Genomic DNA, 24,449 nt, shown 5'->3' on the forward strand with positions numbered 1-24,449 from the left:
AAATAAGCTAAATTTAGATAAACTTAAAATTGAAAAAAACTAGTGAATATTACAAAAAAAAAATGCATCAAATTGCAAAAACCTGCAGAAATGCTAAAAAAATCTTTGAAATATATTCAAAACAATGCTGCAAAATTTACAAAAAAAACTTCGTGCAAAATGTTAAACATAAGTAAAATATTGCAATATGACAAATATACATAAAAAAATAGCAGTACTAGCAAAAATGGCATAAATAGGACAAAATGCAATTTTCAAAATAGCAGTAATAGCAAAACAGAAATTTGGCAGTTCGTGCTCGTATCTCACCCGACGCAGTCCAAAATCGTTTACGGTCGAAACAACAGAAACAAAGACAATACGCCAGTGAACAATAGAGTGTACGGAATGGTCAAATACGATTTAACGAAGCCTGAAACTTGGCCTGCAAGACCGAATTCAATTTGTATAGATTTCAAGCGTTGCAAAGTTAGACCAGCAGCAAATGAAATTGAAATCTTACTTAAAGAACGAATGCATCTAGACGCTAATAATGTAAGTGAGAATCAATTCAACAAGGCGTCTAACTGTGTGTACATTATTTTTAAACGTGAAAGCGATGCACTTGCATTTGCTTCGGTTAACAACGAGGTGCACAGCATTGAGTGTGACAACATTAAATACAAAATCCCTGTGCACATGATGGACAATGCCATAGAAGTACGCGTGCATGACCTCCCCGCAGGCCACAGATCAGTACGTTCGGGAGAATATGTCGCAGTACGGTGAAATCCTTTCCATCGAAAGGGAAGTATACCGGAATTTTTTCCCCGGCATCCGGAATGGCGTGCGAGTTGTGCGTAGGCAACTACGTAAGGCAATTCCATCTTACATCATTTGTGATCAAGGTGGGACACGTCCGTGTAAAACGTTGATTACCTATGAAAATCAGCTGGTTACATGCCAGTTTTGTGAACAACAGCACACTACGGTAAACCTTGCACTGAAACTGCGAAAAAGACATCTTCAACCAAAGACAAGGTCAACCGTTCAACAACGAAAACTAGTGAGCGCAGTACTCATGTTTCACCATCAAACCAACCAGCAACTGCAACCAATGTACGACAAGGCGCATCTAAAGCAACTAGCAACGAGCTCAAGACTACGAACAACAAGGCAAACGAAACGAAGACGGCCACCAACAACAATACAACCGATCAGGCAATGGATTACGAGACGAGCCACGAACAAAGTGCCCCTCAACCCTCGCAGGAGGTCCATTTCTCCTCCTAGGAAAAAAGTGACAACGAGATCCACTTCAAAAAATTTACTATTTAAAAAATCGGCTAATTCGGCCACGTAAAGCTTGTACGCAAATAGGACTGAATAAAAATATCTTAAATATCTTAAAAAAAACAGCAATTCATGAAATGTGTTAAACTTCACATGCTCTGATTTAAACGAAACTTTGCAAACGTCTTCAATATGACAAACAATATATTTGGCACGGATCAGGTGACAAATGTGACTCAAAATTGACTTTTTAAAAGAGCAAATGCTTTTTTGTAAGAAATTTTTCCAATTTTTTGTAGCTCGGCAACTGTTAGTTAGAAATCGATTGGAAGCTCTAAAAAAGAACAATTATCTACATATAAAAAATATTGTGATTAACCAGGCCGCGGTTGTGGAAAGTCCAGCAAACGCTTCATCATTAGTTTCCGATGTTTCCTAAATTTGAAGAACGCTCGTGTTCAAGTGAAAAGCTGAGATTCGCGGGATGCACCTTTATTGATTTTTATCAACAATCGTTATGGAGTAGCAAATATTCGGAGTTTTTAGTAGCAATGGAAATTTTGCGATATTTGCTTGTTGCTCATGAATCAATATTGAACATGAATCAATATAAGTACAAAATCTTGTTGCGCATCAACGAAATCCTCAAAGTAGGGTCGAACCATGATCTGGCAAAACGAAAACATTGGTGCTAATTGGAAATTCAAACATTACGGCAAACCGGCTGGCCTAGAGTATTGGTCGTCGTTCGTGAGTTCGAACGCATATTTTTTGCTAAACATTTAATTTTCAACTCCAGTCGAACTGGTTATTTGAACTGGAAGTTTCTCTTTTCCAATGAATGTGTGATTAGTGGTTGAACGGCACTTTGGTTTGAGGATTTGGTGCTCATACACCAATCGGGAAGGATTATGTCAGTGTAGTTCGTACGGGTACGACATTAGGTTTCATATCCGGAATCAAGTAATACATAATCCCATAACACTTATGTTGCTACCTATCCAGAGGTTTGTCAGTGCTTGCTTACCTAAAAATCGAAGTTTATAAAGAAGCGTACTTAAAAATGTCCTCAAAGATCGTTTCTTACAAATTTGTCGCTCTTGATTTAGAGAATCAAACTCTATTGTTTAAATGTCCGTTTCGCAGCAATAACTTGAACATTTTCACTTTTTGTTATCTATAGATTTTAGATAGAAAAGTATAACTAACGTTATAATACAGATACGCGTATCTCGGAACTTTTACAAACTTTTTTTAGATTATTCTTCACTTTTTTATCAAACGGAGACCAAGAAAATATGTCTTCCTGGCTTTTCAAGTTATTACCATTGTTTCACGTGCCGTGTGGGACGTGGTACCGTCTCCAATTCTTCCATTTTGGGCAAAAAAAAGACATCAATCATAACACGGTAGCGCTCGCCGCCATTCACAGTAACATTCCGCCTATCGCTACCCACCAACTACTAACTTATTTGGGATGTAATGGTAGCTTTTAAAATACTGGCTAGTTTTGCTAGTTGACGTTGACGATTTGGCTCGTCTTGGAACACTAACACAGTCGATTGCTGTTTTGTTTCCAGCTCATACGTATATATCCATGATTGGTCATCTGTTACTATCTTATATACGAGTCTGTTCAAAAAGTACCCGGAATTCTCATTTTTCTAAAAAAATATTTATTTATTCGTCTACATCTATATGGCCCCCTTCAAAGTAATCCCCCCTAGATATAATACACTTATGCCAGCGTTTTTTCCAGTCTTCGAAACATCCCTGATAGTCACTTTTTGTAATGCTCTGTAGCACTCTCAGCGATTTTGCCTTTATCTCTTCAATCGATGAAAAACGCTGTCCTTTCATGGGTCTCTTCAACTTTGGGAACAGGAAAAAATCACACGGAGCGATATCTGGTGAATAAGGAGGAGCATGATTAAAGTCTTGTTTTTAGCCAAAAAATCACGATCAAAATTCAGCAGTTTTGAAACGAATTTTGCTGCCACTCGTTTCATGCCCAAAACATTTGAAAAATTATGATGGCATGAGCCAACTGATATGCCAACTTCATCAGCAACTTCTCTAATAGTGATTCGGCGATCATCCATAATCATTTTTTCCACTTTTCCCACATTTTCATCGATTATTGACGTGCTGGGTCGACCGGAGCGTTCGTCGTCTTCAACGTCTTCGCGGCCATCTTGGAAACGCTTATACCACTCGTAAATACTTGTTTTTTTTCATAGCAGACTCACCGTAGGCTCTCTGTAACATTTCGCACACTTGGTTACACTTTATTTCATTTTTCACGCAAAATTTAATACAAGTTCTTTGACTCTTCAATTCTTCCATTGTTTAAACTAACAAAAATCGCCGAGCTCAAAAAAACACGTCTACACCAGCCGCTACAAGACAGAATGTAAACAATGAATACAGCTGAAAATTTCACCATACATTAGGGACATATGTACCAACACAATAAAAAAAAATTGACCACTGGACTCTCCAGACGCGCGCAATTAAAAAATTCAGGGAACTTTTTGAACAGACCTCGTATGTCGGGTGATGCACAGCGATCGTATTTTTTTAAACATTTCCTTGCACCAATCGACACGAGCCTCTTTTTGAGTGATTGTCAAATTGTGCAGGATCCAACGAGAGCAAATCTTTTCTTACGGCCAGGTGTTCATGCAATATTAAATGCACGCGTGTGGAACTAAAGACTGTCCCAGAAAGTATGGACGCAACCAAAAACCGCTGCCATTTCGCAATGGTTCGGAATCTGTCAATTTTTATGGCTGCGTCCTGTTGTTTACACTCTTCTCTAACCACTTGTGCAGTTGTTTATTCGTTTTCATTAGTTTGTTTCGAAATGCGTGGACTTTCAGCAGAACAACGTCGAAAAATTGTGTACAAATGGTGCACAGATCGCGGACTGTCACTGAAATAGATAGCAAAAATGGAAGGTGTAAGGGAAAAAGCCGTGCGAAATGCAATCAGGAAGTTCGGTGAGGACAACACCTTTGAGGATAAACCGAAAACGGGTCGAAAAAAAAGGCGTTCGAGCAAAAGAAGGAGGTTTCAGTTCGGCATGTGACCAAAAAAGTGGGCACTTCGAAGACAAATGTTCTTCGTGCTAAAGAACGTTTGAATCTTCGAACCTATAAGAAGCAGAAACAACCAAAACGTAGTCCGAAACAAGAAGCATCGATCAGGCCGAGGGTTCGAAAGCTGTACAATACGATTCTTGCTGGAAATTTGAACTGCATAATCATAGACGACGAAACCTACGTAAAACTCTATTACAAAACCTTGCCGGGACCACAATATTATACGGTGCGAAAAGGGCAAGTGTTAAACCAGTCCGAGACATCGATTGAAATCGAAAAATTTGGTAAGAAAGTTATGGTCTGGCAAGCAGTTTGTAGCTGCGGTAAGATTTCGAAACCCTTCATCACCACTGCTTCAATGAACAGCGAAATATACATCAAAGAATGTTTACAAAAACGACTTCTACCCATGATTTGAAGCCACAAGGAACCTGTTGTCTTCTGGCTAGATCTTGCTTCTTGCCACTACTTGAAATCAACGGTAGAATGGTATAGGGTAACAGAGGTATTTTGGCCACTTCACATACTTTGGCCCACCTAACAAACTTTATAGATTTCATAGAGTATTAACGATATTAAGTAACTCATTTTGCATCAATTTGAAGCTAATCACATTAAATTACCTATTGCGGAAGGGGTTTTTAAAGATATTACAATATTTGGTGGATATTTTTATATAGTGGGCCAAAATAAAATCAATCCTAAAGTGGGCCAAAATATCTCTGTTACCCTACTACCAAAAATGTCACATTCGCCCCAAAAGACATGAATCCACCAAATTGCCCACAACTTCGACCAATTGAAGAATTTTGGGCATTAACGAAGGCACATCTTAGGAAACATGTCTCGGCAGCCGAAACCATTCAACAGCTCGAAAAATCTTGTCGCCAAGAAGTCTGTACGGAATTTAATGAGGAACGTTCGCAAGAAGGTGCGCCAGCTAGTCTACGATGGCTAAGTAGCACATATTGAGAATAATATTCTGTTGTTGTAGTTTAATATTATCAGTATATTGAATAAAATTTGAATATCTAACACTTGTGAATTATTTACAGCGAAATTAAAGTGCGTCCATACTTTCTGGGACAGTCTTTAATGCCCAAGGATACCTCTATCTCACGGTATGTCACATGACGATCTTGCATTATCAGCTCAAGCACAGCATCGATGGTTTCTGGAAAAACAACTGATTTTGGACGAACAAAATGCTTCACAAAATGCTTTGGAAATGTATAAATAATAGAAGAAAAGTACCGGATACTACTAAATATTCTCAAATGAATGGTGTTAAGCGACTTTCATAAAAAATATGGTCTGAACCCAGTAAAACTGCCGATTATCCATGGTTTAATATGCTAAATCAATCATTTTTATACGAATCTTCAATTAAATTAAAGATGAAATAATCACATCTTACCAGGTATGACCTACTGGTCGCTTTGCTTGCATCTTTGAAATTATTTGATTGGTTGACATTTTCCCACTCTACTCACTGTTTCTGTAAATCATGAAGTACAATCACTGTTATACCTTCGCAATGTGCAGTCTGAGTAGGAGTGATAGTAATACCAAAGTTCTATTTCAATAACCTGGGCTGGTGGTTCAATGCATAAGGCTCTGGTCTTACAAGCCAGCTGTCGTATGTGTTCTAGCCCCGACCTTAAAGGATTCTTATTATCAATAGAAAGGTAGCAGTAACTGTAGTAAACAATGATGCAATATGCCCCTTGAAATGTTGCATCAAAAATCAATTGCATATTCAATTATTTACAATTAGAAACCAACATTTTTTATCCTCCCAACTTTACATTTTGTTTAAATAACCTTTATAAATCTTTAAAGCAATATTTTAATTCGAAGCATACTGTTGAATCGAAAGTGGCGCATAATGTCCGTAGAGTGACTGTTATGAGAAAATTCGTATATCAAAGAAATGGCTTTATTTCTCTGGATTTTTATACTGTAAATAGGAACATTAGCACTGCTATAAGTTAATTACTAAGTAGCAACCGACCATTAGACGTTTTACACTGTTAAAATGCTTGTTTAGTTGAAGCAATACCTTACATCGAAAAGCTGCCTAACCCTATTTTTTTTTAATATTGTCAAATTTTCAAGTAAACGACAACTGCCAAACTTGCATAGCAGAAAGATCTTACGAAAAGATAGTGTTAGTGATAAAACTGTGGTTTAGAAAAGTCTAGAACAATACTTAAAAAAGGAAGGGGGCGTTTTAACCAGCATGGGCGCGTTAGGTTGCTGTCAGAGTGAAAGCATCACGCGAAGCGTCGAGGAGCGCGTGCGAGCTAGTTGCACTCTGACATCAACCTTAGAATTCTTTCCCCTATTAAGATATTTAACGTTTCGTGTTTAGCTCTTCAGTACATAGCATTTGCACTTGAATCAATGCGCGACGAAATTCTCAACTCAAATTGAGTGATACATTCTTAACTTCGCTAAAAGAGAAATCGTGATAAAATTTGATTTTGGAGGATTGGTTGAGCTGAACTTCACCAGACAAATTCAAATATGGACATTAGCGCGTATAAAATTGGTTGAAATACTCTAATTTGTAGATCTTGCAGGTAAATGACAAATGAATCCCACTTTAGTTCAGGCTCTCAGTTTCCGGGATCGGTAAAACCAGAAATTGAGATTCGCTTTAAAATAGAGCTCACTAAATAGAGATAACTTTAAAATATAACTCACTCCTATATATCAGAAATGGTTATGCCAATTTTCGCAAACTTAGATTCATATGAATGGTCTTACAATACCATCAGCATATTGTAATTATTTATCCGAATTCAACTTCCTTTTCCGGCATTTTGAATGTTAAAAGTTGACACTATCTCCGAAACTACCAGGTAAAATCTCCGCCAATGGCCAATTCGACCAGCCTTGGATAACATTAACCAACAAGATCTCGGTTCCGAAAAAAACAGCAATTGTGGTCACATACTCCAAAATGCAGCTCACGAACTTTTCTCTGAGATGGCTGAACCGATTTCCACAAACCACAGATAACAGATATACAGGTTCAAACAAAAATTTCCAAAATCCTGTGTAAATTTTAATTTTGCTATACATTGGAAACACTACTGCCACCTACTCGACTATTCGCCGCGATCTATCAAAACGTTCCACTACGTTCCGGAACGATAACAAAATCCTCCTGCCTGTTACATAAATATTCGAACTATAACAATTTTAACACTTATTACACAATTTCCGTAGGTGTTAGAGACAAATTTATTTCCATGTCGCATAAATTACACGAGAATTCGATCGGAATAAAACAAAAATAAACCTGCCATTTTAACCAACAGCAAAACAAAACTCTAGCGGGAAGTGAATGTTGCACCCGAAATTGTGGCTCATGTGAAAGCGGCACCCAAATCGTGGTGGCACCTCGTGTCGATTGTGGTGATATCTGCAAGTGTTCGCCACGCTGATTGAGCAAATTTTACACACAGTTCAGATCACGAGTGCATAAATATTTCAAACTGTCGTTTAATGCGAGGTTGAACGAAAAAACCTTTCTAAATTAAGTTCGAAACTAGTCATATTTATAAATGCTTTTAATTATACTGGTTTCTAAATTCTAGTTTCGTAAGTATTGGAAATAGCGGTAAATTTCGCCAAAATGGAATTTACTTCAATATCTTACCTTAACCGATTTCCTCAAACTAGATTCACATTAAAGGTTCCATACAAAAGTTCTGAATTTTGTTCGGAATTTTTTCTAGAATTACACGATGATGCAAAAAACCTGAAAAATATTCTACATTTCACTAAAGACTAATCCATTTTTTTGGTCAGTTAGTTGACGGTCATACGACTATTCTGGTTCCGGAAGTACGTGAAATAGCGGAACACACATTGTTTTCTTTTGAACCGATATGAGAACTATTTTAAAAGTTTTTATATAAGACTAATAATGAAACGAAAAAGACATAATTTCACCAGAAGGTAAATTAAAACGGGTTACTTCGAATTTACACATAAATTTTAAATTTCGTCGTGTTCTAGGTGTGGAAGATTATCTTCGGAAAATAGAAAATTGCTGCCCACACAAGCACACTAAGTGCGTGACCTTCTAATAAACAGTTTTCAATTTTAGTCCACAACATTTCGCTCCTCATATTCCAACAGCTTCCATTCCGCCCCCGCTGGTCAGCTTTGGCGGTCGGTGATCCATTCGACGGAATAGAAGTTATTGGAAAATTATTCAAAGTCAGATAATCAGACGTGCTCCTGTTAAACCAACAAATATTTTAATTGAGCGATTGATGAGGGCCATAAATTCCATCGCTTCCGTTTGCCGCTGCGCCACGGACAAAGTGCAGAACTCTGAAGTGGCTCACTCGCACGTGCAACGTGTGGTAAAGGAAAGGTTTTCCAATATTAAACATAGCCGGCAATGTACTTGAGAAAGTAATTTTTTTCCTCTGCGATCAAGTGCCGTTGCTATGTTCATCACGGCACGAGACAGTGAATAAATAGCTGCGAGAATGCCATACATTTTTTTCAGATCATAAAAATGATTCTACTACTATTTTCACTAACGATACAGATGACAAAAGCTGACACTATCTCCAAAACCACCAGGTAAAATATCCGCCAACAAATGCAAACCTTCGTGCTTACCTTCGTCACTCGGGAGTCGTTCCGTCACGGGATCCAGCAACGCAGATAATTGGCCGTGTCCAACTAATGCGTACAAACTATCTTTTATTTCCCGTCGTCAGGAAAAAGCACCGGATCACTCGTGTCAACCCATCGAAAAGTGGAAGCTGCAGATCCGCTTCGTCTGGCGAGTGCCTGGTGTCTTCAACAGGAGCTCGCTTTGATGTTGGCTGAGAAGGTGCTGAAAATATAAGCGAAAAGTGTTGCCTATTAGTGTGGGTTTTTGGCGACCCCGGGGGGTTTGAAAACAAGGAAATTATCTGGATTTTTAGGTAATGTGTCAGACAGTGGTTTATACTTTTAATATTGATGGTTTCGCTTTGAGTCAGTAGTGTTGTTCCAAGAAAGGAATTTAGGATTGAAATATTTTACTTAGTACACATCTCATATTTTTCTTAAAACTCACGTCTCAGCTAAAAATCGAACACTAGGTCATCCGAGCTCATAACGGAAGGTTGCCCTCAACATCAACTGATAGTAACAAGACATTGTTTACATTCTGAATCAGCGGATCTGCTAAATGAAATCGATTTTTGTTTTATTTGACTCAACAGCCTAAAAAGTTATTTAGAACAAGCAAGGCGTAACGAATTGAATTGATCGTATTATCTCTTTCAAAGTTGATAAGCGTCACCAGGCGACTCTCAGTCATGACACGAAATGTTGCATACAAGATCCCATACATGCTCGGTCAGAAGTCTGTTCTCTGTGGCGCTACTTTGTCGTTGTGTTCGTTGATTGAATTATAAACATTTCTTTATCAATCCAGCAAGCTTCACATTTACGTAGCAACAGCTTATATGTTTACACATGTTCAGTCGTTAAGATGCCGACTCGTGCCAGCCGTCAGTAGCCATTGGATCAGCAAAAAGGGCACTAAAGTCATAACAGTACTCTCGTTAACGAATATGCAGCAAGCATTTTGGTGGCATACGATCTTGGTTGGGTTTCGTGTGACACACGCGCCACTCAGAAACAACAACGTACTTCAGCCACCCATCCAATAGGATACGTCAACTGTTCAGATTTTGGACTGACCAGCTGGACACCGGAGCTGCTTTGTTTACTTCAGGGCACTCGTGATAACCCATTTCGACGCGCTTGTGGTAGGTAGCGTAGTGATCCTATTTTCACTACGTTTCCAAGTTGTGAGCAAAATTATTCTAGTGAGCAACATTCTACACACCAAAATTTAATATTGCTAGAAAGGGTTCATAAATATGCAACTGCAAATACAACATAATTAGTACGAAAAACATGATATCTTGTTTGTTTGTTACTTTTTATAGCAATATTTCAAAATCAGGATCGTTTGCACATTAGTTTCAGCCAAATGTACTACTTGGGGGTTTTGTTTGCGGCGGGCCACAGAAATTTGATCGGTTTCTTCGTCACGACATTACTGTTATACCGCAGACAGATTTTAGTACAATGATTTTTGTACAACGCTGTACGCGCAGACATACATGTTTTTGCGTCCAAGATGAATATATATATATATATATATATATATATATATATATATATATATATATATATATATATATATATATATATATATATATATATATATATATATATATATATATATATATATATATATATATATATATATATATATATATATAAAGGGAAACGAAACAACTCAAAACTAAGCTTGATTTTCCCAGCTCCGATGATCGATGATCGGAACCAATATTTTTGCGGTTTGTAGCGTATTCCTAGTAACTGATTTATGACAGATATAATTAATGCCACTCTAAGTTATTTCACCAAACTAGTTATACGTCTGTGTGTTCATCGGATGACAGTTTCACTCATAAAAAAATTTATGATTTTAAAGTAATTAAAAAGTAACGTTTATTCTAGGATATAGGATTTATTCCTTCTTTAAAGGGGGAATATTGCGATTTTTTTAAATCTTTTGCATAATAAAAAGCATTATTCGAAAAACATTTAGTAATCTTTTCGGGGAAAATTTTTGAGAAATAAGACGGTAAAGGAGTATTTTTGAGGACGCTTCTTAGAAATCATGATTTGCGGTGCCCACCGTATCTCAGCAGAGACTAACCAGAAATGAATAAATAAAGCAGAATAGATGTAGTAGATGTTTTCCAAGACGCCAACATTTCTGTTTGATTTTTTTTTAATTTTTGGTGGTTGTTCAAAGTCAAAACTACGATTTTCACATAAAAATCCGCCATTTTGTAGCTGTAAAACCTCCCGAAAGTAACAAAAAACGAAAAAGAAAAATTTGAAAATAATTGGTAAAGTAGTTTTCAAATGTCGGTTGACACGGACTTTCAAAACCTGCTTTCGAGAAAAACGCGTTTAAAGTTCATTGTCTATAGAATCTAAGCAAATAATGTATTGTTCTAGGAGGTCCGTAGAGTTGAACACTTTCAAAAAATCATATTTTTTCTTTTGTATTTTGATATAATAATATTTTTTTTATAAAAGTTTTGTCAATTTTTTAAGTCAATCGAAGTAGAAATCTTGGGCCTGTGCCGCAGAATGGAATAAGCGTAGATAAAGCACAGACTAACAGACAGGACACTCAAATTGGATTTTTCAATCATTTTAGCGGTCATTTCGAATATTTCTTTAGTTGGGACAGTACTCGCATATGCCATGATGGCGCCACGTTACCCTATCAAAACATTCTGTTTGTCATCTAGATTGTGTTTTTTCATTTACCAACATAGTTTCCATTCATACAGAATTACCTGTAATCATAAAATAAAATTTAAACTGGAACTCCAATGGATTTAATGAAATGATAAAGAAGTTCCATGTATGTAAGGTCACGACAAGCAAGAATGTCGCGAACTGGGACATTGGATAGTCTACCTTGAGTACGCAAGGAATTTATTAGTTGAGATCTGACATCACGATACTCCACGCATGTCCAAACGATATCGCGATAACCTTCGCCACAAGCACAATGATTAGTTTCGGAAAGTCCAATTCGAAGGAGATGAGCATCTAACGTGTAGTGATTGGACATGAGTCTGGACAACAATTACCTGTAATGTATTGATTTGTATGAGTCCATGCGGATTTCATACAGGATACAAATTTAATACATATTGCCAAAACTACATACTTCTCATCCTCCAATGCAATACAAAATCGAACCCGTTTTGTTAAAATATTTACTTGCTTCTGGTCTGCCGCCACTTAATTTCGGGTGAAAATTACCAACACAATCAAAAATAATCTAGATGAACAACGTTGGGAAAAATAAATGGTTTCCTTCCAAAAAAGTTGAATATATTATCAACGTAATCCAATAATTTATTAGGTTTTTTACCGTCACTGCTAACCTCAATCGGATGAACACATTTTGACAGTCCAGCAGTACTGTTTGTAAACAGAGATTTTTTTGTTTGTCTGTTGACAAAATGGATGAGATCATTTACGGTGCATATCGCCTACATAGAGTATTAAAACATTTGTTCACGATTGGATACGGTATGTTTTTCAGATTTATTAAATAAAAGTGACTAGTTACAAAGTGTAAAGACGATAGCTTAAGATGTGTTCTTCGATTTTTGTTAAGGCTTGTTTGTAAACAGTACCGCTGAATTTTTTTTTTTTTTCATAAATACGTTTATTTCATAGGCAATATACATAAGTTTTTCTTCGCCGTGGCATCTACAATACATAGTACTTTAAACCTAATACATTTCGAATATCCTATTAGTATGTTGGTATTCATTAGTTAATCTAAACACTGTTTTTATCAAGCGAGTTGCTATTATAAATTACATTAAATGAAATACATTTATTTTGTACATGATCTTATAACTATTTCAGGTTTGTTTGTATCAGTTCATCACTTTTATTTAATATAAGATAGCTGGCTATTGGTTGAACTCATGGAAGAGAAAACAATCTAACATAAAATAAAATTTAAATTGGAACTCCAATGGACTTAATGAAATAATAAAGAAGTTTCATGTAAGGAACGTCACGACAAGCAAGAATGTCGCGAACTGGGACATTGGATAGTCTACCTTGGGTACGCAAGGAATTTATTAGTTGAGATCTGACATCACGATACTCCACGCATGTCCAAACGATATCGCGATAACCTTCGCCACAAGCACAATGATTAGTTTCGGAAAGTCCAATTCGAAGGAGATGTGCATCTAACGTGTAGTGATTGGACATGAGTCTGGACATCACACGAATGAAATCTCTACTCACATCCAATCCCCTGAACCATGCCTTTGTCGATATTTTAGGAATAATTGAGTGCATCCACCGACCCAGATCATCTTTATCCCAAGAAGCTTGCCAGCTGGCAAGTGTTCTTTGGCGAGACGCGCTATAGAATTCATTGAAAGCAATTGGTCTCTCATAAATTTCACCCTCAATAGCACCACGTTTGGCTAAAATATCGGCTCTTTCATTGCCTGGAATGGAGCAATGAGCCGGGACCCAAACTATTGTGTTTTGATAATTATTATTCAATATGACGTTCAGGCACTGTTTTATTTTGCCCAAGAAAAAAGGTTCATTTTTGCCAGCAGCCTTTGAGCGAATGGCTCCAATTGCACTCAGACTATCTGTGAAAAGAAAATAATGGTTTGGAGATAATGTGACGATTATACTCAAACTATAATGAACTGCTGCTAACTCTGCTATATAAACAGATGCAGGTTCTTGAAGCCTAAAGGAGACCGAAACATTATTGTTGAACATACCAAACCCTGTCGCTTCTTCAATTCGCGATCCGTCCGTGTAAAACATTTTCTCAGAGTCGATATGCCTGAACTTACTTGTAAATATTTTTGGGATTTCCAACGAGCGTAGGTGTTCCGGAATTCCACGCACTTCGCGCTGCATGGATGTGTCGAAAAATAAAGTTGAGTCAGGGACATTTAGGAGGCTGACACGGATAGGAATATATCTTGAAGGGTTGATTTCCTGTGACATATGGTTAAAATATACAATCATGAATCTTGTTTGAGATTGAAGCTCAACTAGCCTTTCGAAGTTATTAATAACTAGGGGATTCAGTACCTCGCATCTTATTAGCAGTCGCGACGAAAGCTCCCAAAAACGATCCTTCAATGGAAGAATGAATTCGCTCTAATTTGATAATATGAGAGTTTGCAGCGGAACGAAAGCAAACGCATCCATATTCCATCACTGAAAGTATCGTTGTCTGATACAATTTTATTAGATCTTCCGGATGAGCACCCCACCAAGATCCGGTTATTGTTCGAAGAAAATTTACTCTTTGTTGGCATTTTGTTATCAGAAACCTAATGTGTCCTCCCCACGTGCATTTGGAATCAAACCACACCCCGAGGTATTTGAAAGTCAAAACCTGTTGGATCATTCTTCCCATCATATGAAGCTGAAGCTGCGCGGGATCATGCTTTCTTGAAAAGACGACCAGCTCTGTTTTCTCCGCAGAGAATTCGATACCCAGATGAACAGCCCAAACGGACAAGTTATCTAAGGTATCTTGCAATGGTATTTGCAGATCAATAGCTTTGGGTCCAGTAACTGAAACTACGCCATCATCTGCCAATTGTCTTAGTGTACATGGGGATACTAGACAGCTGTCAATGTCATTCACGTAAAAATTATAGAGGAGCGGACTGAGGCAAGAGCCTTGCGGTATACCCATGTAGCTAATTCTGAATGTTACCAAATCGCCATGTGAAAAATGCATGCGTTTCTCTGATAAAAGGTTGTGCAAATAATTATTTATAACCGCTGGGAGTCCATGTTGGTGAAGCTTGTCTGAAAGAACATCAATGGAAACTGAATCAAATGCTCCTTTAATGTCTAAAAATACAGATGCCATTTGTTGCTTTTGAGCGAAGGCAATTTGGATGTCAGACGAAAGTAATGCAAGGCAATCATTCGTCCCTTTATTTCTACGGAAGCCAAACTGAGTATCTGACAACAAACCGTTCGTCTCGACCCAAGTGTCGAGACGTCGTAGAATAATTTTTTCGAACAATTTTCTGATGCAGGACAACATCGCGATGGGTCTATATGAGTTGTGATTGGAAGCTGGTTTCCCCGGCTTTTGAATGGCGATAACTTTCACTTGCCTCCAGTCAGGTGGAACAATATTTTGCTCAAGAAGCTTGTTGAACAATTCCAACAAACGTCTTTTTGCGAGGTCGGGCAGATTCTTCACCAAGTTGAATTTAATTCTGTCCAACCCAGGAGCTTATTGTTACAAGACATGAGTGCTATGGAAAATTCCATCATTGAAAAGGGGCTATCAATGGAACCATTATTTGAAAAAGATTCCCTAATAATGCTATGCGTAGGAACAGAATCTGGACAAACTTTCCTCGCAAAATCAAATATCCATCGGTTCGAGTACTCCTCACTCTCATTTCCTACGTTACGATTCCTCATTCGTCTGGCCGTATTCCAAAGAGTGCTCATTGAGGTTTCTCTTGACAAACCTTCGACAAAATGTCTCCAATAGCTACATTTCTTGGCCCGAAGTATGCTCTTGTACTTGGTTTCTAAAGTCAAGAATTTTTCAAAATTCTGAGGAGTTCCTCCTCCTCGTTTTAAAAACGTCTTGAAGGCATTTCGTTTCGCGTGCTTAGCATCTGAGCACTCTTTGTCCCACCAAGGGTTTGGAGGTCTTCTGTTAGACGATGGACCAAGAAATCGTTTGGTTTGGGCTTGTTCTGTGGCCTCCAGAATCGCACAAACGAGGAAGTCATATTCTTCAAGTGGGGGGAGCTCTTCCATTGAAGTTAAGGCACTTGAAATATTACTTTGGTATTTAATCCAGTCAATATTTTTTGTCAAATCATATGGAATATTAACTGAATTAGCAATGCCTTTGTTACTGCTAATTGAGATGATGATTGGTAAATGATCGCTACCGTGTAAATCAGGAAATACTTTCCAGGTGCAATCTAGTCGAATTGAAGTCGAGCAAAGAGATAAATCTAATGCACTTGGACGTGCAGGAGGTCTTGGGATCCGTGTCATGCTACCCATATTTATTACCGTCATGCTAAAATTGTCGCAAATATTATATATTAAGGATGATCTGCTATCATTGTAAACGGAACCCCACATCATTCCATGCGAATTGAAATCTCCTAAAATCAAACGTGGAGCAGGAAGGGCTTCGACAATTTCATTAAGCTGTCGTTGTCCAACTTGAGCTCTTGGAGGAATATATACTGAAGCAATGCAAATGTCCTTTCCTTTAATGTTTATTTGACAAGCAACAACTTCTATACTAGAAGTCGAAGGAATGTTTAATCTATAAAAGGAATGACATTTCTTAATTCCTAAAAGCACTCCACCATACGGAGAGTCTCTATCGAGACGTATAATGTTAAAGTCATTAAAATTTAAGGCTATGTTTGATGTAAGCCATGTTTCGCACAAAGTAAATACATCACATTTTTGACTATGCAACAAAACTTTAAATGAATCAAGTTTTGGCATGATGCTTCGACAATTCCACTGCAGAACAGTGATTGAATCATTTGCGGCGGATGATAAATTATCCATCAAATGATACAAAACCTGAAAGAACTGGCCATTGAGCTGATAACTGTTTCAAAAAAGTTCTAGCTATTGGAAGGAATGCCGTTATGATAGTCTTCAGAGGTTCAGAAATATTGAATGCTGCGAAAATCCATTCTACAATTTCCGAAAACTTAAGTAATCCTGTTGGTGAATGTGAAACGGAGCCCACTGGATTATTTTTTTTTCTTGAGCTAGTTTCTGGATTGGTTTGTGAATTTGACAAACCAGGAGGCACAGTTTTTGGTTTTAAATTTGGCTTTTTAGCTTTAACACGGGGATCTTTTTTTGAAGATGTAATTTTAGGTGTCTTTTTAGGTATTTTGTGGTTTGTTAATCTCCTCTTAACAGACCCTTGAGGAGTGACAAACGAGGTATCTTCACTATTTCCGTCGGAGTCAGATTCCTCTGGCTCCATAAGATTTGAAAAACCGTTTTCGGTTTCCAAGGGGGAGACATGCACACTTCAATTTTTTAGCTGAGTCTCGGCAAAAAAATGCCGAGATTCGCACAGCCGAGTAATCAGCAATCATCTCGGCAAAAATAAAATTACTGAGCGTCTCGGCACCTTAAAATTTGACAAACGTCAAATATTGCCGAAATCGTCAGCATAAGATTTACTGTTTGCTCAGTGAAACGTTCACTGAATATTCGGCAATCCAATAAAACGAAAAAATGAAAAAAATAAATTACCGAATCATCAGTAATTAAAAATCTAGTCAATTAATTTTGTTTGTAATTTCTCAACATTATAAACACGCCATTCAGGATCAAAAATTCATTTTATTAACACTTAAAGGAGGCTTACAAATTTGTTGCCAGTTGTGCTGAAAGCCTCTACCTGAAAACATGTAGCATAAAAAAAGCGGCGTTTCCAGATGCGACCACCTTGAGTCGAGCTGGAAATATGAAAATAAAAATATATATTGATTTTTGGCTTACAAAAATGTTCAATATTTAATGATGCATATACGGTATTGTTACTTACTTTGATCTATTGCATTATTCCATGCATGGGGTTATTTTTTCGCTTATCCTCTCGAAGGAGGACGCTTTGAGCCCCGTGTTGGGTGCTTTTCCCTTATAATCGCGAGTGCTCTGATAAAGTCGCTTTTTATAAAGCGAAACATGTCACTATATTTATTCAATATTTTTACTTGTAAGTGGTTCCACGCTTCTTCGAAGATTATCCATTTTTTCACTCGAGAATTTCATCAGAAAATAATCGCACAATGCGTAGCGAAAATGTAACGTGGCAATAAATGACAGCTGTCGTGCTGAATCTCGGCAACAGCTAGCGCATATTCCGAAATCTCGGCAAACGTCTCTGCTGATGTCGGCATATCTGTTGTTTACTGATAAATTCAGCAAGCAATTATGCCAAATTTCGGCAAAGTGAAGCATTTTACCGAAATATCAGTGAATGCATTTAACGAAGTTCAGAAACATGCGTATTGATTACTGAGCAATCAGCAAATTTACGTGTTGCTGATCAGTTTCGGCATTTTATTATGCCGAGCTCAAGAAATGGTTTTAAGTGTGTGTATGACCGTTTTAAGCATTTCTGCATATGTGCGCTTAGACCGTGCTTTTAAAGAAAGCTTCATTTTGTCTTTACGCAACTTAAATGCAGCGCATACTGAAAGATCATCATGAGGTCTCTCCCCACAATAAACACATTTTTCAACATCTTTATCGCAAAGATTATCCTTATGAGGCCCTTGACATTTGATACATTTGGACTTATTACTACAGTAAGTAGCTGTATGCCCGAATTTTTTACAGTTCGTGCAATTCATAACATGCGGTACGAAAAGCCGAACAGGAAGACGAATTTTATCGATATAGACATGGCTAGGCAACGCAGATCCGGCAAATGTTACACGAAACGAATCTGAGGGACGATACGACTTTTTTCCATCGACAATAGATGCTGAGTACAATTGCTTGCACTCGAGTATCTTAACTCCCTCAAGCATGGAGTTTTTAAAACGACCAACTCCATTTTTAAGTAAATCATCGGCCGTCAGACTTGCTTCAGTCACAACACCGCCAATTTCCACCTCCTTCGATGGAAACTCGATATTCAACAGAAAATAATTTACAGGTTACAATTTCGTTCGCCTGTTTCAAGTCATTGACAACAACTCGAATTTTATCTCTATTAACTTTACATATTTCTTTAACTTCAGAGAAATGTGATGTCAAATCCTTGGTAATTTGCATCAAATTTAAAATCTTTTCTTTTTTTCGAAGATAGACTATCCATGGCCCAGTGGTACCCTGTGGATAATGTTTAGCCCTCGGAGTATTTAAACTCTTACTAGTATCCGGAATCGGATTCGGATGATCTTCCATGAGATCATCCATTACATTAAATTTTTTTGTAAATTAATAATACCAAAATAAAAACTTATGTTTAGTAAAATTTCAGATATAAGAAATAAAAAATAAATTAAATTAAATCTACCTTGTAGCTGATGTCTCTGTTCCTTTATCGTGAAGAACGACGTGAAGCTCTTCCAACGATTTCCAATTGGCAGTCTTCTGCTGTTTCCAATTGGCAGTCTTCTGTCGTTTACTGCTATCTCAGTTGCTCTGCCGTCGTTGTGAACACCACTGCACTTGCTGTGCTGCCTGTACCTGACCCCAGGTACAGTGCTTTTGCTCTTGGTGGCGATCAAATGCGATGCTTGCAGTGTAGCACCTCGCGATATATGCCGTCTCTTTTGATCCTACGCAGCGTACAAATTCTGGTACCTGGTAGATCAGCACTGGGTTGCTTTAGCACCTCTGTGCCTTTGCATCCCTTCGTCTTCGCACCTTTATGCGATGGCACCTCTGTGACTCGTCACTTCTATGCTCTCGCACCTCTGTGTCTCTACACCTCTGTGCGTATGAACGGGATGGCCTTCGTTGCTAGCTTTCCAGTCGGGAAACGCCCCGAATATTGCGTTTGCTATGGGCAGTTTAACTACCTGAAGCTTAGAATTGTCTCGGTAGCAGCCGTTAACTCACGAGCCAGTACAATCGAAACACAACCTCTTCGCTTGAATGGTTTTTACTGAATGAGTACCGCTGAATTGTCAAGGATGAATCTTTGTTCACTTGTGATGTCACGATAAAAAATCTAAATGTGACGATTCATTTTCAAATATCATGATGAAATGAGGTATCCCTGCAAGCAGCTAGTCGATGTTGACAAACGAGGGGAAACCAACAAGTAAAAAAAAAATTCGTAACACAAGGGGTGTACCAATAGTAAACAGTTCGCGCAGTACAATAAAGGTGGAACTAGTGAATAACGAAAATTTATTTTTATAAGAATTTACTCATACTGTCCTGTCTGTTAGTCTGTGGATAAAGGCCCATATATTCCAGAGTTTCGTTTCAATAGGCTTGAAAATTTCACAGAATATTCTTGAAATGTTTTATTATAATAAATGATTTTTCGAAAGTGCTAGACCCTATCCTCCTCTTAAGTGTGATTAGCATTAGGAAAAATTTATTGTCCATAATGTTGATTTTCTACCGTAACATTTACTCACATCAAATAAAAAAAGAAAATGGAGGAAATATTTTTTTTTATTCCATAATATAATTTTTAAGGCACACTGCTTAAGCTCTAAGATGCCAAGGGCTATGAATGACTTTTATAACTAACTTCCGGAACACCAGCACTATTTTTTACGCAACGAAGTTGGTTTATACCAAAACAGTGATGAATCATCACATTTTATTTATAAATCATACCTTTTGCAAAATCCGCATAAATTTCTAGGCAACTAGTAATAATTTACTTTTTACCCGCATAATCAAACCTGTATCAAATCTATTTTGAAATAATTTAAGATTCAAGAAAGTTTTAAAATCAACTTGATCATAAACATATTTTTTTTGCCTTTCTCATATAGAAAGGTTATGCAATTACTGTGAAAACCTAGGGCCGAATGTCATATACCATTCAACTCAGCACGACGAACTTAGTAAATGTCTGTGTGTGTATGTGTGTGTATGCATGTGTGTATGTAACAAAAATGTGCTAGACCGGTTTTCACAAACTTAGATTCAAATGAAAGGTCTCTTGGTCCCATAGGGTGCTATTGACTTTTACCCGGATCGGACTACCGGTTCGGGAGTAACGAGGTAAAATGCGCAAAAAAATGAATAAAAAGTGCACTCGATTTTCTCAGAGACCGCTCAACCGATTTGCTTCACTAAGATTTAAATTCAAGGCCTTGTAGTCTCAAAAGTTGCAATTGAATTTCATCTGGATCCGACTCCCGGTTTGGCAATTACAGGGTAAAATGTGATAAATTACCTAAAACGTGCAATCGATTTTCTCAGAAACCGCTTAACCAATTTTCACTAGCGTAGGTTTAAATGAAAGGCCTTACAACCCCATAAAATCTAACAAAATTTTATTTGGTTACGACTTCCAGTTCCGGAATTGTGTGTGTGTGATTGTGTACTCCAAACCGGAAACACTCCAATTTATTAGAAACAGCTGAACCGGTTTTCACCATCATAATGAAAAGTCTCTTGGTCTCATAGCCTGTTATTGAATATTATCCAGATCGAACTTTCGGCTCGAGAGTAACAGGGTAAAATGAGCAAAAATGTGAGAAAAGTGCACTCGAATTCCTAGGAGACCAGTAAACCGATTTTGACGCGAATGACTATAGGGCGCCTTTTCAAGATTAACACTCTGAGAGAGTGTTGAATATTCGATCGTGAATATCTCTTGCTGTATATAACATCATTTTGCCTTTCTCATATTAAAAAGTTATGCAATCATTGTGAAACCCGACTTTTGAACTAAACGATTTTATGGGTTTTAATCACGATAACGGTAACGAATTTATTTCCGTGTAGTATTTATCCGTTCACGAACCAGGGTTGTACGAAGTGAGTATTGTTTCAGCAGACTACTTCTACTTGTTCTGATCTAATGAACTCTTCTGTTCATATGAAAAAGTCCAAATTGGTATTAAAATCAGGATCGGCTTAGAAGATGAACAGTTTTTCTGTATGAATTGGTACTCTGTGGTTTTTCAGGGATCATAGCCCTTCCAATAAAAAAAAAACAAACTCTCTCTATAAATTCTCGGTTGATTTTTCAAAAGGCCATAAGAGCAAGTGACAGTTTCTCTTTGTTTATTTTCTCTTCTATTATTTAACAAGCGGTTTCCACGTTTTTCACTCAACTTTTGGTAAAACCTTTAAAATCACGTCACAATAATTGAAAGAGAAAGTAAACAAAGAGAAACTGTCACTTGTTCATACGGCCAGTTGAAAAATCAACCGAGAATTGTGTAAAGATTTACACGCGAACGAATCAAAGTCGCTATCAATTTTAATAGTGCCAATCGATTATTGCACCGCTTTGCAAAGTCTTGCTAAACTGAGGGCTAATTATGTGTCGATCTGAATATTTCAATCGGTAACGGTTGTTGACACAAACTGTTTTCATTCTTGAACATCTTTCGCGATATACCTATATGACAATAACACTATGAAGGGGATGCACCAAAGCTATTTGATTAGGCAGTTTCCAATCAACCGTTGCCAGCGTGTTGACTAACTATAATTGTTTTCAATTGATGATGATTATCGCATCTTGATGTATTGGTACCGTCAAGCTGCGTCAAGCAACTGGTTTTGATCGTGTTGTCTGGAATAATGACAACATGGTCGTTTAATTTAAACGTTCACCATCTATGAGATTGATAAATGGGATGGGAGAGTTTTAATCCGATTTTCGTTGTGAATTCTTACTAATATTCTTACCACAATAACTGTTCTTACCTTCCCACTAATACAACAATAGATGAACTGTATTCTATGTACATGGTATACAATAATTTGAATGCAAATAACTTGAAACAAATTACTGATTATCGTTGAAACATTTTCATTTAAAATCAGTTCCATTATCACTTAGACCCAATATTCCAGGAGGTTCCATGCGTGAGCCCGATGACCACTCCCACAACGATCTGGTTTGTGAGGTATGGTAATTGAACTTGTTATTACTGAATTATTCATATGAATCGATTCATCTATAAACATTCGAGTCTGTTCTAGAGTAGTAACACACTCTTTCTTGGAAGTATAGTGAACAGATTTGACACCAGCGAAGAGTTATTGTCGACACGTGTTGGGGGTAAATATTGGCATAACCATCGTTATGATCAGCATCTTGAAGATCAATATCTGGAAGATGATGCAAGAACTGACCTGTATGTCCTCGTTTTCGGAGGCATTTTTTACAATGTGTAACTTACGAGAACAATTATAAACTGACGTATGTTGTTCAACCTTTTAACATAAACGCTTCTGTGTCCTTTTCAGACTCCAAAATGATTTTGCCTTTCTCATATAGAAAGACTATGCAATCGTTGTGAAAACCGACTTTACAACAGAGGCCCGGAGGGCCGAGTGTCATATACCATTCGACTCAGATCGTCGAGATAAAAAAAATGTATGTGTGTATATGTATGCGTGTGTATGTGACAAATAATGTCACTCATTTTTCTCAGAGATGGCTGAACCGATTTTCTCAAACTTAGATTCAATGAAAGGTCTTAGAGTCCCGCACAAAGTTCCTGAGTTTCATTTGGATCCGACTTCCGGTCCCGGAATTACAAGGAAATATGTGCAAACTTATGAAAAAATGCGCACTCAATTTGCTCGGAAATTTCTTAACCGATTTTCACAAACTAAGAAGCGAATAAAAGGTCTTGACTTTCTTCAAAAAGTCCTCGAAAAGTTAATCCATATTCAACTTTCGGTTCCGGTATTACAGTGCGATTAGTGAAAATTTTCAACTTTATGAGTATTTTTTCACAAGCGATGGCGAAACGAGGTGCACATTTTTATCAAACTTACTGCTGAATTCTTCTAGTTGGCAGATCTTGTTAGTTAGTTAACATATAAAACTACTTTGGGACTACTAGTTCCCGGTTTCCGCTTCCGAAAGCACCGATAATAGTGAAGAAAATCTCCGGAAACGGAACTCACTTCGATTTATCAGCAACGGTTAAGCCGATTTTCACGAATCATGATTCAAATTAAAGCTAGCATTGGTTTTAAATATACTGTGCAATTTCATCCTGATCCGACTTTCGCTTCCGAAATTATAGGGCGATGAGTGTCAAAACATTCAAATCGTTATTCAAAATGACGATGCAAAACTAGTACGCGACGGTACGTTCGACTTTGCTCCATTCGCAGCGTGCTTTGTTCGATTTCGTATAGCGTGCAGGGTTGTCACATTAAAATTTATATTTTTCAAGTGAAAAAAAATGAAAATTTTCCAATTTTTTATTCAATTTGGATCTACTTATTAATGTTATTACAAGATCATGATAACGATGCTTTTCTGTAAAAGTACATTTATTGCCTTTTTCATATAGAAAGTTTATGCAATCTCTTGAAAAATTGACGAGTGAAAATTGGCCCTTAAAACTAATTCAATTTGTAGGCTATATTAGTTACTTACTAAACGAACCGACTTCGGCTATACTGGTTCCAAGTTCCCGGTTCCAGAAGTACCGGAAATAGTGGTCAAAAAGCTTAAAACGAGACTTACTCTTAGAGATGATTTGATCAATTTCCACGAACTGAGGCTCAAATGAAAGATCATATAGTATCATAGGTTGCAGTTTAATTTCACCCGGGTCCGACATCCGGTTCAGGAACTATAGGGTAAAGTGTGTTTAATCATTTAGTGCGATGATGCAATATAAAGAAATATTCTCATTAACTTGACATAACCGTTTACAAATTGAAAAGGTTATGTTAGTTAATACCCAAGAAAGTCATATTTTTGAAAACATAAGT

General features: G+C 37.3%; 1 protein-coding gene across 1 annotated transcript in view; it reads right to left on the minus strand.

The window, feature by feature from the left end:
* LOC131435420 (putative phospholipase B-like lamina ancestor) overlaps positions 1-24,449 on the minus strand; it is a 52,606-nt gene that overhangs the window by 14,099 nt on the left and 14,058 nt on the right. The window contains exon 2 of the mRNA XM_058603282.1: positions 9,027-9,246. The gene's annotated coding sequence lies outside the window, so the exon portion shown is untranslated. The remainder of the gene's footprint in view (positions 1-9,026; positions 9,247-24,449) is intronic.

The sequence above is a fragment of the Malaya genurostris genome, chromosome 3 (genome assembly GCF_030247185.1).
Source record: "Malaya genurostris strain Urasoe2022 chromosome 3, Malgen_1.1, whole genome shotgun sequence".
NCBI classification, from domain to species: Eukaryota; Metazoa; Arthropoda; class Insecta; order Diptera; family Culicidae; genus Malaya; species Malaya genurostris.